This window comes from Anolis carolinensis, chromosome 4, assembly GCF_035594765.1.
Source record: "Anolis carolinensis isolate JA03-04 chromosome 4, rAnoCar3.1.pri, whole genome shotgun sequence".
NCBI lineage: Eukaryota > Metazoa > Chordata > Lepidosauria > Squamata > Dactyloidae > Anolis > Anolis carolinensis.
Genome location: NC_085844.1, coordinates 755,157 through 773,100, shown reverse-complemented (window position 1 = coordinate 773,100; position 17,944 = coordinate 755,157). Strand labels below are relative to the sequence as shown.

The following is a 17,944-nucleotide window of genomic DNA, read 5'->3' as shown; positions in this document are numbered from 1 at the left end:
TGGACTGGATGGCCTTTGGGAGTCTATGGAGTCCCTGTCTCTGGAAGGCCATCTGTTGGGAGGGGTTTGTTTGTGCCTTCATTTACAGCAGAAGGGAGTTAGACTAGATGACCTTTGGGAGCCCCATCAGATTGTAGTTTATCTAATATTGATTGCCTTAGAAGGCTCTGGATGGCCATCTGTTGGGAGGGCTTTGATTGTGCCTTCATTTATTGCATGATGGGGTAGACTGGATGGCCTTTGGGAGCCCCATCAGATTGTAGTCTATCTAATATTGATTGCCTTAGAAGTCTGGTGGAGTCCCCATCTCTGGATGGTCCTCTGTTGGGAGGGCTTTGATTGTGCCTTCATTTATTGCATGATGGGGTGGACTGGATGACCTTTGGGAGCCCCATCCAATTGTAGTGTAATTAATACTGATCACCTTGGGAGTCCAATGGAGTCCCCATCTCTGGAAGGCCATCTGTTGGGAGGGCTTTGATTGTGCCTTCATTTATTGCAGAAGGGAGTGGGCTGGATGACCTTTGGGAGTCCCATCCAATTGTAGTGTAATTAATATTGACCGTCCCTGTCTCTGGATGGTTCTCTGTTGGGAGGGCTTTGATTGTGCCTTCATTTAGCCTGTTCTTGTAAGCCGCCCCGAGCCCTAGGGGAGTGGCGGCATATAAGTCTGAATAATAAATAAATAAATAAATAAATTTATTGAAGGATGGGGTGGACTGGATGACCTTTGGGAGTCTCATCCAATTGTAGTAGTAGTAATAACAATAATAATAAGTTCAAGATTGAACTGCAAAGACTCTGGCAGAAACCAGTGCAGGTGGTCCCGGCGGTGATGGGCACACTGGGTGCCGTGGAGCCTCCAGATGGTGTAGTGGACTAAGTGACTTGAAGGTTGGGCTGCTGACCTGAAGGCTGCCAGGTTTGAATCCCACCCGGGGAGAGTGTGGATGAGCTCCCTCTATCAGCTCCAGCTCCATGCCGGGACATGAGAGAAGCCTCCCTCCCACAAGGATGGTAAAAACATCAAAGCATCCGGGCAATGTCCCCTGGGCAACGTCCTTGCAGACGGCCAATTCTCTCACTCCAGAAGCAACTCCGGTTGCTCCTGACACGAAAAAAAACAAAAACAAAAACTGGGTGCCGTGCCAAAAGATCTCAGCCGGCATTTGGAAACAATAGACATTGACAAAATCACCATCTGCCAACTGCAAAAGGCCACCCTACTGGGATCTGCACACATCATCCGAAAATACATCACACAGTCCTAGACACTTGGGAAGTGTTCGACTTGTGGTTTTGTGATACGAAATCCAGCATATCCATCTTGTTTGCTGTGACATAATAAAATAATAATAATAATAATATCATGATCTGCCAGCTGCAAAAGGCCACCCTGCTGGGATCTGCGCGCATCATCCGAAAATACATCACACAGTCCTAGACACTTGGGAAGTGTTTGACTTGTGATTTTGTGATATGAAATACAGCATGTCTATCTTGTTTGCTGTGTCATAATAAAATAATAATAATAATAATAATAATAATAATACATCACACAGTCCTAGACACTTGGGAAGTGTTTGACTTGTGGTTTTGTGATATGAAATCCAGCATATCTATCTTGTTTGCTGTGTCATAATAAAATAATAATAATAATACTAATAATAATAATAATAATAATAAATCACACAGTCCTAGACACTTGGAAAGTGTTCGAATTGTGATTTTGTGATACGAAATCCAGCATATCTATCTTGTTTGCTGTGTCATAATAAAATAATAATAATAATAATAATAATAATAATAATAATAATAATAATAATAATAATACATCACACAGTCCTAGACACTTGGGAAGTGTTCGACTTGTGATTTTGTGATATGAAATCCAGCATGTCTATCTTGTTTGCTGTGTCATAATAAAATAATAATAATTTATTTATTTATGTACCATGCTTGCACCCTTCTCTTCTCACCCCGAATGTTTGGGGGTCCCACCCACGCAATATTAACTGCCTCGGGGGTCCCGTGGGGTTCCCCTCTCTGGAGGTGTTGAAAGGGGCCGGGTGGGCTGGCTGGCCTTTGGAGGGCTCTTTGTGGGCCTGCCACCATTGCCTGAGTGTCACCTGCATCCTTGGCCCTTCAAGGCGCACCTGTGCAGGTGTGGTTTTGGGGCTTAGCTGCCAAGCGTGTGCCGTTGCACCTGTCAGCAGGTGTCCCTTGAGCCGGAACGGGAAGCGAAGGGAAGGGAAGGAGGCGGTGGGTCAACATTGACACACGGACACGCCACTGTTTACCTGCCGGCTTTAGAAAGGCAGCCGCCCAGGTGAGCCCAGCAGGTGCCAAATGGCAAACGGCTCTGGCCAATCCGGAGCACGATGGTGTGCTTCCATGCTATTAATAATACAAAATAACTAGCTGTGCCCTCCACGCGTTGCTGTGGCCAATTGGAATTGCACTGAATAGCCTCGCGGCTTCAAAGCCTGGCCGCTTTCTATATAGGGGCATCCTTCCTTGGGCAGCCTCGTGGCCTCAAAACCTGGGGTTTTCTATCTAGGGGAAATCTTGGTTGGCCAGGTTGAACAGCACTGAATAGCCTTGCTGCTTGCAAGCCTGGCCGCTTCCTACCTTGTGGAATTCTTGGTTGGCCAGGTTGAATAGCAATGAATAGCCTTGCTGCTTGCAAGCCTGGCCTCTTTCTACCTTGTGGAATTCTTGGTTGGCCAGGTTGAATAGCAATGAATAGCCTTGCTGCTTGCAAGCCTGGCCGCTTTCTACCTTGTGGAATTCTTGGTTGGCCAGGCTGAATAGCAATGAATAGCCTTGCTGCTTGCAAGCCTGGCCTCTTTCTACCTTGTGGAATTCTTGGTTGGCCAGGTTGAATAGCAATGAATAGCCTTGCTGCTTGCAAGCCTGGCCTCTTTCTACCTTGTGGAATTCTTGGTTGGCCAGGTTGAATAGCAATGAATAGCCTTGCTGCTTGCAAGCCTGGCCGCTTTCTACCTTGTGGAATTCTTGGTTGGCCAGGCTGAATAGCAATGAATAGCCTTGCTGCTTCCAAGCCTGGCCTCTTTCTACCTTGTGGAATTCTTGGTTGGCCAGGTTGAATAGCAATGAATAGCCTTGCTGCTTGCAAGCCTGGCCGCTTCCTACCTTGTGGAATTCTTAGTTGGCCAGGTTGAACAGCACTGAATAGCCTCGCTGCTTGCAAGCCTGGCCGCTTTCTACTTTGTGGAATTCTTGGTTGGCCAGGTTGAATAGCAATGAATAGCTTCTACACAGATATATATATTCTTTCCCTTACTTAGTTCATCCATACCTCACAACCTCTGAGGATGCCTGCCATAGATGTGGGCGAAACATCAGGAGAGAATGCTTCTGGAACATGGCCACACAGCCCGAAAGACATACAACAACACTGAATAGCTTCGCTGCTTGCAAGCCTGGCCGCTTTCTACCTTGTGGAATTCTTGGTTGGCCAGGTTGAACAGCACTGAATAGCCTCGCTGCTTGCAAGCCTGGCCGCTTTCTACCTTGTGGAATTCTTGGTTGGCCAGGTTGAACAGCACTGAATAGCCTCGCTGCTTGCAAGCCTGGCCGCTTTCTACCTTGTGGAATTCTTGGTTGGCCAGGTTGAACAGCACTGAATAGCCTCGCTGCTTGCAAGCCTGGCCGCTTTCTACCTTGTGGAATTCTTGGTTGGCCAGGTTGAATAGCACTGAATAGCCTCGCTGCTTGCAAGCCTGGCCGCTTTCTACCTTGTGGAATTCTTGGTTGGCCAGGTTGAACAGCACTGAATAGCCTCGCTGCTTGCAAGCCTGGCCGCTTTCTACCTTGTGGAATTCTTGGTTGCCCAGGTTGAATAGCAATGAATAGTCTCAGTGCGGCAAGTATGAATGCTGCAATTAGTTACCTTGATGAGCATTTAATGGCCTTGCAGCTTCAAAACCCGGCTGCTTCCTGCCTGAGGGAATCCTTTGTCGGGAGGTGTTAGCTGGCTCTGATTGTTTCCTGTCTGGAATTCCCCTGTGTTCTAAGTGTTGTTCTTTATTTACTTACTGTCCTGGTTTTAGAGATTGTATTGTTCTTCCTCTTCCTCTAATTTGGACTTTTTTATTATTATTATTATTGAAAGACATATTTTGGATGACTAGGTCTTTTGTGGCCAAATTTGGTGTGATTTGGTTCAGTGGCTTTGTTGTTTACTTCATAATAAATGAACATTACATTTATATATATATATATATATACACACACACATACACACACACACACACACACACACACACACACACACTAGCTGTGCCCGGCCACGCGTTGCTGTGGCGAAGTCTGGTGGTCTGGGAAATAAACTATTGAGGAATTGGTGGTAGTTAAGGTCAAGGGTAAAGGTTTACCTTACATTAAGTCCATTATAAATGGGTTATATAGCTGTGTGGAAGGGCCTTGAGTCTACACTGCCATAGAATCCAGTTAAAATCAGATAATCTGTATTTTATAGGCAGTGTGGAAGAGGCCCAAGGGAGGCCTAACTCTGCCTGTCCCCTGGGCTGAGTGGGTTGCTAGGAGACCAAGTGGGCGGAGCTCTAGCTGGGTTTTAACTTAGTGTTCATGTGACCTGCCCTGGTTTTTATTGCTTTTTTGAATTTTGGGTTTTAATGTATGTTATTATTTATTGTATTGTTAAATTGTGTTATGATATGTTGTTTTATATTCTGTTATATTGTTTGGTTTTGGGCATGGCCCCTTGTAAGCCGCCCCGAGTCCCCGTTGGGGAGATGGTGGCGGGGTATAAATAAAGTTGTTATTATTATTATTATTATTATTATTATTATTATTATTATTATTATTATTATTATTAGCCTTCTAATTGGCAGCAATTGGAAACAATCAATTATTCCTCTCCCTCTAATTAGGACATTATTTTCCGTTTTGTTGTTGTTGTATGAACGTAGAGGCATGGGTGAGGGGTTGTGCTGCCAAGTTTAGTGTTTCTGGGATGTGTAGGTTTTGTTGTTTTGTCCTAGGCCGAAATTTCATTACCCTTTTATATATATAGATAGATATAGATATATATACACATACAAACACAATAATAATGCAAAATTATAAATGAAGGGAAAAGCTTTGAAACACAGTAGCAGACGCTCCCCTTCCTGGAGCCGAGGAAATTATTACATTATTGCCTCTCCTTGCGCTACTCAATTGCATTACGGCCCCTGCGACATATAAACCAATATATTTCAAATGAAGACAAATCCACCATTAAGTAAATTTAATATAAGCCATGTAATCCATTAGGCTGGGCTGCAGACTCTTGCAGATTCATCTTGAGCTTCATCTCCGGCTCCAGAGGCATCAAGTGCAGGCCGGCCAGCTCTGGCGCTCTCCCATTTCGGTTGAAAAACCCTTTTGGCTCCTTGGAAAGAAAGAAAGAAAGAAAGAAAGAAAGAAAGAAAGAAAGGAAAGAAAGAAAAGAAAGCAAATGTTGGGTTCCTTCCACTGCCAGGCCGCTCAGGAATGCGGCAGAAATGTGCCCACAAAGAGCGAGAGGGAGGTTGTTTTTTCTCCCAGTTACGAAATCACAAACCAAGGTGGGCCTGAAAAAATGCCAGCAATGAGATAGGCCTTCTTTGCTGGATGGCCATTTGTCAGGAGGGCTTTGGTTGTGCTTTTCCTGCAGAAGGGGCCTGGACCGGATGGCCTTTGGGGGGATAAATAAATAAAAAGCAATACTCTGAAAACAGAGGATTTCCAGACATGAATCAACCAAGGGCAGTTAACGACTCTAAACAAAGGATGCCCCAGAGGCAGGAAGAAGACAGCAGATAAGCTTTTCAATGCTAATTAAAGTGATTAACTACACACATTCACACTGACCTCTCTCACCCTAGACTTTCCACAGATATATATTTACCTCTTTGCTTAGTTTTCTCCATACCTCACAACCTCTGAGGATGCCTGCCATAGATGTGGGCGAAACGTCAGGAGAGAATGCTTCTGGAACCTGGCCACACAGCCCAAAAGACATACAACAACCCTCCCTTGCTTAGTTTTTCCAATATACCTCACAACCTCTGAGGGTGCCTGCCATAGATGTGGGCGAAACGTCAGGAGAGAATGCTTCTGGAACCTGGCCACACAGCCCAAAAGACATACAACAACCCTCCCTTGCTTAGTTTTTCCAATATACCTCACAACCTCTGAGGGTGCCTGCCATAGATGTGGGCGAAACGTCAGGAGAGAATGCTTCTGGAACCTGGCCACACAGCCCAAAAGACATACAACAACCCTCCCTTGCTTAGTTTTTCCAATATACCTCACAACCTCTGAGGGTGCCTGCCATAGATGTGGGCGAAACGTCAGGAGAGAATGCTTCTGGAACCTGGCCACACAGCCCAAAAGACATACAACAACCCTCCCTTGCTTAGTTTTTCCAATATACCTCACAACCTCTGAGGGTGCCTGCCATAGATGTGGGCGAAACGTCAGGAGAGAATGCTTCTGGAACCTGGCCACACAGCCCAAAAGACATACAACAACCCTCCCTTGCTTAGTTTTTCCAATATACCTCACAACCTCTGAGGGTGCCTGCCATAGATGTGGGCGAAACGTCAGGAGAGAATGCTTCTGGAACCTGGCCACACAGCCCAAAAGACATACAACAACCCTCCCTTGCTTAGTTTTTCCAATATACCTCACAACCTCTGAGGGTGCCTGCCATAGATGTGGGCGAAACGTCAGGAGAGAATGCTTCTGGAACATGGCCACACAGCCCAAAAGACATACAACAACCCTCCCTTGCTTAGTTTTTCCAATATACCTCACAACCTCTGAGGGTGCCTGCCATAGATGTGGGCGAAACGTCAGGAGAGAATGCTTCTGGAACATGGCCACACAGCCCGAAAGACACACAACAACCCTGTGATCCTGGCCATGAAAGCCTTCGACAACACTTTGGGGGGATCTCTTCCAACTTTTATTTTTCTATAAAATACTATCTATGCCCGGCCACGCGTTGCTGTGTTGTTGTCTGGTGGTGTTGGTGAGAAATTGTTGAGGTTGTGGTGGTATTGAATGTGTGTTGTATGGTTGTCTTTATGTTTAGTATGCATTTGGTTGTTTGTGTCCTGTGATAGAGGGGGTCTATGTCCCTGTGTAGTATTGTATAGTATTTATACGTTGTCCATGTGTTGGGAATGCTTGGAATGTGTCCTGCTGTATAGTAGAAAGGGTTGGGCTGGATGGCCTCTAGGAGTCTCTCCAAACTCTTGGATTCTATGCTTCTATTATTATTATTATTATTATTATTATTATTATTATTATTATCATCATCTTCATCATCATTATTATGTAGAGCAGGGGTCCTCAAACTTTTTAATCCAAGGGCCGGTCCACAATCCTTCAGACTGTTGAGGGGCCGGATTATCATTTGAAAAAAAAATACAAATAAATTCCGATGCACACTGCACATGTCTTATTTGTAGTGCAAAAACAACAACAACAACAATGAAAGAACAATACAATATTTGAAAATAAAAATAATTTTAACCAACATACATTTATCAGGATTTCAGTGTTCCCATGTGCTCCTGCTTCTGGCCAATGAGATAGTCAAGTTAATTAGGGTTGTTGTTGTTGTTGTTGTTGTTTGCCTTCAAGTCATTTCAGACTTTGGGCGAGCCTAAGTCTAAAATGTATTTATTTATTATTTATTTATTTACTGCATTTATTTACTACATTTGTATCACACCCTTCTCACCCCAAAGGGGACTCAGAGTGGCTTACAAATTATGCGTACATACAATATATTATATTATTAGCATAGCACAATATTAGCATTATATATTACTTTATTGAACTATACCACTATACTGTAATATTATTAGTAATATTATATGTAACATAGAATATATAACTAATATTATTATATGGCATTATTATTAGTGTTATACTGTATTACATTATAATATTATTATCAATATTATATGTATATCCAATATATTATATTATAAAACTGAGGGCGGGGGCCAGGTAAATGACCTCGGAGGGCCGCATCCGGCCCCCGGGCCTTAGTTTGGGGACCCCTGATGTAGAGGCTGGGTGGCCATCTGTCAGGAGTGCTTGGATTGTGTCCTCCTGCATGGTAGAAGGAAGTTGATCTGGATGATCCTTAGGGGTCACTCCAAACCTTAGGATGGTATGATGTTGTTGTTGTTGTTGTTATTATTATTATTATTATTATTAGTAGTAGTAGTAGTAGTAGTAGTAGTAGTAGTAGTAGTATTGAGAGGCTGGGTGGCCATCTGTTGGGACTGCTTGGATTGGGTCCTGCATGGCAGAATTGGGTTGGACTGGATAAGTGAGACTCTACTGTATATTTATAATCTTATATTATCTATTTAGAACTGGATTATCTGAGGCCCCTTCTACACAGCTGTAGTGAATTATCTGGCAGTGTGGAGTCAAGATAATCCAGTTCAAAGCAGATAATATAAGATTCTAAATGGGTTATATAGCTGTTTGGAAGGGCCTTGAGTCTACACTGCCATATAATCCAGTTCAAATCTGATAATCTGTGGAAGAGGCCTAAGTGAGGCCTAACTGTGCCTGTCCCCTGGGCTGCGGAGGTTGCTAGGAGACCAAGTGGGTGGAGCTTAGCCTTCAAACTGGCAGCAATTGGATAAAAACTATTATTCCTCTCCCTATCATTAGGACTTTATTTTTCTTTTCTTTTTGTTGTATCAACCTAGAGCCGTGAATGATGGGTTGTGTTGTCAAATTTCGAGGTTGGGGGGGCTGTAGTTTTGTTGTTTTGTCCGCTGCCTTGATGCCATCACTCTTTTATATATATAGATAATATGAGTTTGTTTCATGGCCGGAATCATGGGCTTGCTGAGTTTTCTGGGCTGTATGGCCATGTTCCAGCAGCATTCTCTCCAGACGTTTCGCCTGCATCTGTGGCTAATGGCACCCTCAGAGGTTTATTCAGAGGTCTGTTGGAATGTGTATAATATGTGTGGAATAATGTCCAGAGTGGGAGAAAGAACCCTTGTCTATGAATGTTGCAATGAGCAAACTTGAACAGCATTGAGTAGCCTTGCAGCTGCAAAGTCAATCAGTGGAGGTATCTGCATAGAGGTGGTCTGGCTGTTGTTGCCTGGAGGCACCCTCTGTTTGGGAGGTGTTCACTGGCACTTGGTTGTCTGGATTTCCCCTGTTTTCTGAGTAGTGTTCGTTATTTACTGTCTTGATTCTGGTGTTTTTAAATACAGTAGAGTCTCACTTATCCAACGTAAACGGGCCGGCAGAACGTTGGATAAGCGAATATGTTGGATAATAAGGAGGGATTAAGGAAAAGCCTATTAAACATCAAATTAGGTTATGATTTTACAAATTAAGCACCCAAACATCATGTTAGACAACAAATTTGACAGAAAAAGTAGTTCAATAGGCAGCAATGCTATGTAGTAATTACTGTATTTACGAATTTAGCATCAAAATATCATGATGTATTGAAAACATTGACTACAAAAACGTGTTGGATAATCCAGAATGTTGGATAAGCGTGTTGGATAAGTGAGACTCTACTGTATATATATATATATGTGTGTGTGTGTGTGGAATATTGTCCAGGGTGGGACAAAGAACCCTTGTCTGTGAATGTTGCAATGAGCAAGCTTGAATAGCATTGGGTAGCCTTGCAACTGCAAAGTCAATCAGTGAAGGTACTGCATAGAGGTGGTCTGGCTGTTGTTGCCTGGAGGCACCCTCTGTTTGGGAGGTGTTCACTGGCACTTGGTTGTCTGTATTTCCCCTGTTTTCTGAGTGGTGTTCGTTATTTACTGTCTTGATTCTGGTATTTATAAATACTAGGAGCCAGATGTTCATGTTTTCCTCCTTTCTGTTGAATTTGTTGAATTTGTTGAATTTGTTGAATTCTGTTGAATTTTGTTGAATTCTGTTGAATTTGTCCACCTGCTTCTTGTGGATTCCAGTGGCTTCTCTGTGCAGCCTGACACGGTGGTTGTGAAAGTGGTGCAGCAAATAATCAAGGGCCAGTGAACACCCCCCCCCCCAAACAGAGCATGCCTCCAGGCAACAACAGCCAGGCAATCTCTATTCAGATACCCTCACTGGTTGACTTTGCAGCTTCATGGCGACTCAAATGTCATTGCAGCTTCCTAATAGCAACATACACACTTGTTTTTATAGACAAGGGTTCTTTCTCCCAATTTGGACATTATTCCATTGGTGTGTGTGTGTGGCTATATTTAGTATAGTATAGAATGGAATAGATAGATGTGGAGCCCCTGGTGGCACAGCAGGTTAAATCACTGAGCTGCTGAACTTGCTGACCAAAAGGTCGGCAGTTTGAATCCAGAGAGTGGAGTGAGCTCCTGCTGTTAGCCCTAGCTTCTGTCAACATAGCAATTTGAAAACATGCAAATGTGAGTAGATCAATAGGTACTGCTCTGGCGGGAAGGTAATGGTGCTCCATGCAGTCATGCCAATGGCCACATGACCTTGGAGGTGTCTACGGACAACGCCGGCTCTTTGGCTTAGAAATGAGCACCAACTCCCAGAATCAGACACGACTAGACTTCACGTCTGGGGAAAACCATATATATATATGGAATCTCACTTATCCAACATAAACGGGCCAGCAGAACGTTGGATAAGCGAAAATGTTGGATAACAAGGAGGGATTAAGTAAAAGCCTATTAAACGTCAAATTACGTTATGATTTTACAAATTGAGCACCAAAAACAACATGGTTTACAACAAGTCTGGGAGCGTGGCTGCACTTGTGGTGTTGTTGGGCGTGTTGGCTGGTTGTGCATTGCTGCCTAGAGAAGCAGCTGTGGATCCGAGCAGGAGGCAGACTGCGTTGGATAATACAGAAAGTTGGATGAGTGAGACTCTCTCTATATAGATATAGATATGCATATATATATATATATACAAATATACATTCACACCCACTTGCTTCACTGCCAGTAGAACTTCCAGTAGAACATTGCTGCCTAGAGAAGCAGCTGTGGATCCGAACAGAAGGCAGACTGCGTTGGATAATACAGAACGTTGGATGAGTGAGACTCTACATATATAGATATAGATATGCATATATATATATATATATATATATATATATATATATATACACACACACACACACACACACACACACATATACATTCACGCTCCACTTGCTTCACTGCCAGTAGAACTTCCAGGAGAACATTGCTGCCTAGAGAAGCAGCTGTGGATCCGAGCAGGAGGCAGACTGTGTTGGATAATACAGAACGTTGGATGAGTGAGACTCTCTCTATATAGATATAGATATGCATATATATATATATATATACACACAAGGCCCCTTCTTCACAGCTGTATAAAATGCACAGTGAAGTGGATTATATGGCAGTGTGGAGTCCAGATAATCCAGTGGAAAGCAGATAATATAAGATTATAAATGGGTTATATAGCTGTGTGGAAGGGCCTTGAGTCTACACTGCCATATAATCCAGTGCAAATTAGATAATCTGTGGAACAGGCCGAGGCCTAAGTCTGCCTGTCCTCTGGGCTGAGTAGGTTGCTAGGAGACCAAGTGGGCAGAGATTAGTCCTCTAACTGGCAGCAATTGGATAAAAGCAATTATTCCTCTCTCTCTAATTAGGACTTTATTTTTCTTTTCCTTTTGTTGTATCAACCTAGAGCCGTGGATGGTGGGTTGTGTTGTCAAATTTCGAGGTTGGGGGGCCTGTAGTTTTGTTGTTTTGTCCGCTGCCCTGATGCCATCACTCTTTTATATATATAGATATACATTCACACTCCACTTGCTTCACTGCTGGTAGAACTTCCAGTAGAACATTGCTGCCTAGAGAAGCAGCTGTGGATCCGAGCAGGAGGCAGACTGCGTTGGATAATACAGAACGTTGGATGAGTGAGACTCTCTCTATATAGATATAGATATGCATACATATATATATATATATATATATATATATATATATATATGCACATATACATTCACGCTCCACTTGCTTCACTGCCAGTAGAACTTCCAGTAGAACATTGCTGCCTAGAGAAGCAGCTGTGGATCCGAGCAGGAGGCAGACTGCGTTGGATAATACAGAACGTTGGATGAGTGAGACTCTATATATATATAGATATAGATATGCATATGCACATATACATTCACACTCCACTTGCTTCACTGCCAGTAGAACTTCCAGGAGAACATTGCTGCCTAGAGAAGCAGCTGTGGATCCGAGCAGAAGGCAGACTGCGTTGGATAATACAGAACGTTGGATGAGTGAGACTCTATATATATATAGATATAGATATGCATATGCACATATACATTCACGCTCCACTTGCTTCACTGCCAGTAGAACTTCCAGTAGAACATTGCTGCCTAGAGAAGCAGCTGTGGATCCGAGCAGGAGGCAGACTGTGTTGGATAATACAGAATGTTGGATGAGTGAGACTATGTATAGATATAGATATAGATATGCATATCCACATATACATTCACACTCCACTTGCTTCACTGCCAGTAGAACTTCCAGTAGAACATTGCTGCCTAGAGAAGCAGCTGTGGATCCGAGCAGGAGGCAGACTGTGTTGGATAATACAGAATGTTGGATGAGTGAGACTATGTATAGATATAGATATAGATATGCATATCCACATATACATTCACACTCCACTTGCTTCACTGCCAGTAGAACTTCCAGTAGAACATTGCTGCCTAGAGAAGCAGCTGTGGATCCGAGCAGGAGGCAGACTGTGTTGGATAATACAGAATGTTGGATGAGTGAGACTATGTATAGATATAGATATAGATATGCATATCCACATATACATTCACACTCCACTTGCTTCACTGCCAGTAGAACTTCCAGTAGAACATTGCTGCCTAGAGAAGCAGCTGTGGATCCGAGCAGGAGGCAGACTGTGTTGGATAATACAGAATGTTGGATGAGTGAGACTATGTATAGATATAGATATAGATATGCACATATACATTCACACTCCACTTGCTTCACTGCTGGTAGAACTTCCAGTAGAACATTGCTGCCTAGAGAAGCAGTTGTGGATCCGAGCAGAAGGCAGACTGCGTTGGATAATACAGAACGTTGGATGAGTGAGACTATATATAGATATAGATATGCATATATATATACACACACACACACATATACATTCACACTCCACTTGCTTCATTGCCAGCAGAACTTCTGAGGATGCCATTAGCCACAGATGCAGGTGAAACATCAGGGGAGAATGCTACGAGAACATAGCCATACCACCAGGGAAAACTCATGGCAACCCACTGAGTTTGTTATGTTTTCCTATCTGTGGGTCATCCTGCCTTTTGCCATTCCTTCAATGAGCCTGAGTTGGGGGGGGGGGGGGGGTCAGGCGTCCAGCTGACTGACCCTTTGTCCCGGTCAGCGGCTCTCTTTGCAAGGCTCTCTTTTTAAGGCCGGCCATGCCTTCTGTTTTGGGCCCACACCTTTCTTCAGAGTTGCTGCTCTTTGCTTCATTTAAAGAATACCAACAAAACCCCGATTCTTTCTTTCGTCCCAGGCTTTCAATTGGGAGTCTGACAAGTGTAATAAAGAGAGTAATAAAGGGATTAGTATGCAAAAGGGCACTGGAGGCAGAAGAAAGGCAGGCCCAGGGAAATAAAAGGAGCCTTTGAAGTTGGGAATGAGAAGGCCAAGGACGTGGCGCCACTGACCGAAGAGGTGGACAGAAGGGGCACCCAAAGGTCAGCCATCCTCTCTAATGACTATAGACCAGGCCTGGGCCAACTTCGGCCCTCCCTCCAGGTGTTTTGGACTTCAACTCCTGCAATTCCTAACCGCCGGTAGGCGGTTAGGAATTGCAGGAGTTGAAGTCCAAAACACCTGGAGGGAGGGCCGAAGTTGGCCCAGGCCTGGACAGGAAAGTATAAAAAAATATATTTACTAGCTGTGCCCGGCCACGCGTTGCTGTGGCAAAGTGGTGGTGGTATCGGTTAAAACTTGTTGTGGAATTTTTATTTGACGTTATTTGTATTTTTTTAAAATTAATTTTACTGTCACTTATCTTTTTTATTTATTATATTTTATTATTTTGTTGTATTATTTTTAGTCATTTTGTTATAGTATTTTATTGTATTAATTATTTTAGTGTTTTTTTATAATTTTTTATTGTATTATTTGTATTTATTTTTTTATCATTATTTTATTAACACTGGGCTGAGTGGGTTGCTAGGAGACCAAGTGGGCGGAGCTTAGCCTTCTAACTGGCAGCAATTGGATAAAAACAATTATTCCTCTCCCTCTAATTAGGAATTTATTTTTCTTTTCTTTTTGTTGTATCAACCTAGAGGCCTGGATGAGGGGTTGTGATGTCAATTTTCGAGGTTGTGGGGTGTTTACTTTTGTTGTTTTGTCCGCTGCCGTGATGCCATCACTCTTTTATATATATAGATACAGTAGAGTCTCACTTATCCAACGTTCTGGATTATCCAACGCATTTTTGTAGTCAATGTTTTCAATATATTGTGATATTTTGGTGCTAAATTGGTAAATACAGTAATTACTACATAGCATTACTGTGTATTGAACTACTTTTTCTGTCTAATTTGTTGTGTAACATGATGTTTTGGTGCTTAATTTGTAAAATCATAACCTGATTTGATGTTTAATAGGCTTTTCCTTAATCCCTCCTTATTATCCAACATATTCACTTATCCAACGTTCTGCCGGCCCGTTTATGTTGGATAAGTGAGACTACTGTATATATATATTGCCTCCATGCAGTTCTGCCATCCTCCAGCAGGGGTCACCAGAGGGCAATGCAGCTTTTAAGGCTTCTCCTTGGCTTTCCTGCCTGGTTATTTCCAGCACTAATTAATCATGTTAATGAACTTTCTAGCTTCACTGCTTCCAGGTTCCAAACAGGCATGCAATAAAGATGTCAGGATCCTCCCACTGGAGATCAATGGCCAGGGAGTGGCCCAGGCGCATTCCGAAGGCATCTGGGTTTGGCTTGCAAGGCATGGGTGCAAGGAACCGATCTGCAAAATATGGCAAAACAGGGCTGTGCAACCACACTGGCCATTTAATGCAGTTCTGAGCTTGCTTCAAGCTGGCAACCAAAGTTAACCTACCACAAAAGTGTGCAAAAGACAGCCCTAAATGCACCCCATCAATAATAATAATAATTATTATTTATTTACTTGCAACATTTTTATCCCACCCTTCTCACCCCGAAGGGGATTCAGGGCTGCTTATAAGTTATATGTACATACAATATATTATATTATTAGCATATCACAATATAAGCATTATATATTACAATATTGTACTAAATTGTACTATTGCCCACTTTTGGTCTAAAACTATTTAGCTGTTTGTGATTCCTTTATTTTATTGCTTTTAAACTTATTTATTATGTAATGCTTTTGACACGAAATAAAAAAAAAAACTGTACCACTATATTGCAATATTAGTAATCTTACATGTAATGTAAATATATTACCTATACAATAATAATAATAATAATAATAATAATAATGTGTCATACAATGTTGTTGTGTCAATAATATATTATTATTATTATATTATTGACACAACGACACTGTATGACACATTATTATTATTGTACAGTAGAGTCTCGCTTATCCAACGTTCTGGATTATCCAACGCATTTTTGTAGTCAATGTTTTCAATACATAGTGATATTTTGGTGCTAAATTGGTAAATACAGTAATTACTACATAGCATTACTGAGTATTGAACTGCTTTTTCTGTTGTATAACATGATGTTTTGGTGCTTAATTTGTAAAATCATAACCTAATTTGATGTTTAATAGGCTTTTCCTTAATCTCTGCTTATTATCGAACATATTCGCTTATCCAACGTTCAGCCGGCCCATTTACGTTGGATAAGCGAGACTCAACTGTATATGTAATGTATTTACATTACATGTAATATTACTAATATTACATGTAGTATTACTAATATTACTCTTGGGAAGTGTTCGACTTGTGATTTTGTGATACAAAATCCAGCCTATCTATCTTGTTTGCTGTGTCATAATAAAATAATAATAATAATAATAATAATAATAATAATAATAATAATAATAAATCTTTATTTATATCCCGCTTTTCCCCCTCACGGGACCCAAAGCCAGAAGGGGCACCCAAAGGCCATCCAGTCTGACCTCCAGGCAAGGAGATTTATAGAGCCATATCAATGCTCTACGGCAGGGGTCCCCAAACTAAGGCCTGGGGGCCGGATGCGGCCCTCCAAGGTCATTTACCTGGCCCCTGCCCTCATTTATAATATAATATTTTATATCAGTTTTAATATTATAATATATTGTATATACATATGATATTGATAATAATATTGTCTTTTATACAATATAGTATTAATAATAATACCATATAATAATATTAATTATATGTTATATATTACATATAATATTACAGTATAGTGGTATAGTTCAATATCTATATATATAAAAGAGTGATGGCATCACGGCGACCCACAAAACAACAAAACTACAGGCCCCCCAACCTCAAAATTTGACAACACAACCCCTCATCCATGCCTCTAGGTTGATACAACAAAAAGAAAAGAAAAATAAAGTCCTACTTAGAGGGAGAGCAATAATTGGTTTTATCCAATTGCTGCCAGTTTAGAAGGCTAAGCTCCGCCCACTTGGTCTCCTAGCAACCCACTCAGCCCAGTGTTAATAAAAGAATAAAAAATAAAATAAATACAAATAATACAATAAAAAATAATAAAAACACTAAAATAATTAAAAACACTAAAAGAATTAATACAATAAAATACTATAACAAAATAACTAAAAATAATACAACAAAATAATAAAATATAATAAATAAAAAAGATAAGTTACAATAAAATTAATTTAAAAAAATACAAATAATGTCAAATAAAAATTCCACAACAACTTTTAACCAATACCACCACCACTTTGCCACAGCAACGCGTGGCCGGGCACAGCTAGTAGTAATATATACTAATATTGTGCTGTGCTAATAATATAATATATTGTATGTACATACAGCTGCTCTAAGTTCCCTTTGGGGTGAGAAGGATGGGATATAAATGTAATAAATAAATGTAGTAAATGAATAAATAAATAATTTTAGACTTAGGCTCACCCAAAGTCTGAAATGACTTGAAGGCACACAACAACAACAACAATCCTAATTACCCTGACTATCTCATTGGCCAGAAGTAGGCCCACACTTCCCATTGAAAACCTGATAGGTTTATGTTGGTTAAAATTATTTTCATTTTTAAATATTATATTGGTCTTTCATTGTTGTTGTTGTTGTTTTGCACTACAAATAAGATATGTGCCGTGTGCACAGGATTTTTTTCGTTTTTTTCTCCAAATGATCATTCGGCCCCTCAACAGTCTGAAGGATGGTGGACCGGCCCTTTGCTTTAAAAGTTTGAGGACCCTGCTCCACGGTTTGTGTCGTCCCCATCCAGGCCCCAAACAGGGTCCAGGATTTCCTATGGAATCGTCACCTGCAGGCTGAAACCACTTTCTCCAGGACTGGTTTGAAAGTGCATTAAGCGCCCGGTGTGGATGAGGCTCTCCCACCTCCCCGCTGGCTGCTTCTGCCTCCCTTTGCGAGGCCTCCAAACCCAATGGGCTTCTTCCAATGAGCGTGGACGTGGCTCCGCTTAGAGCAGGGGTCCCCAAACTAAGGCCCAGGGGCCGGATGCGGCCCTCCGAGGTCATTTACCTGGCCCCCGCCCTCAGTTTTATAATATAATATATTGTATATACATATAATATTGATAATAATATTATAATGTAATACAATATAACACTAATAATAATACCATATAATAATATAATTATATATTCTATATTACATATAAT

At 41.6% G+C, this 17,944-nt stretch overlaps 1 protein-coding gene across 1 annotated transcript in view; it reads left to right on the top strand.

Moving 5' to 3' along the window:
• Window positions 1-17,944, top strand: part of plec (plectin) — a 309,701-nt gene that overhangs the window by 24,859 nt on the left and 266,898 nt on the right. The window lies entirely within an intron of this gene.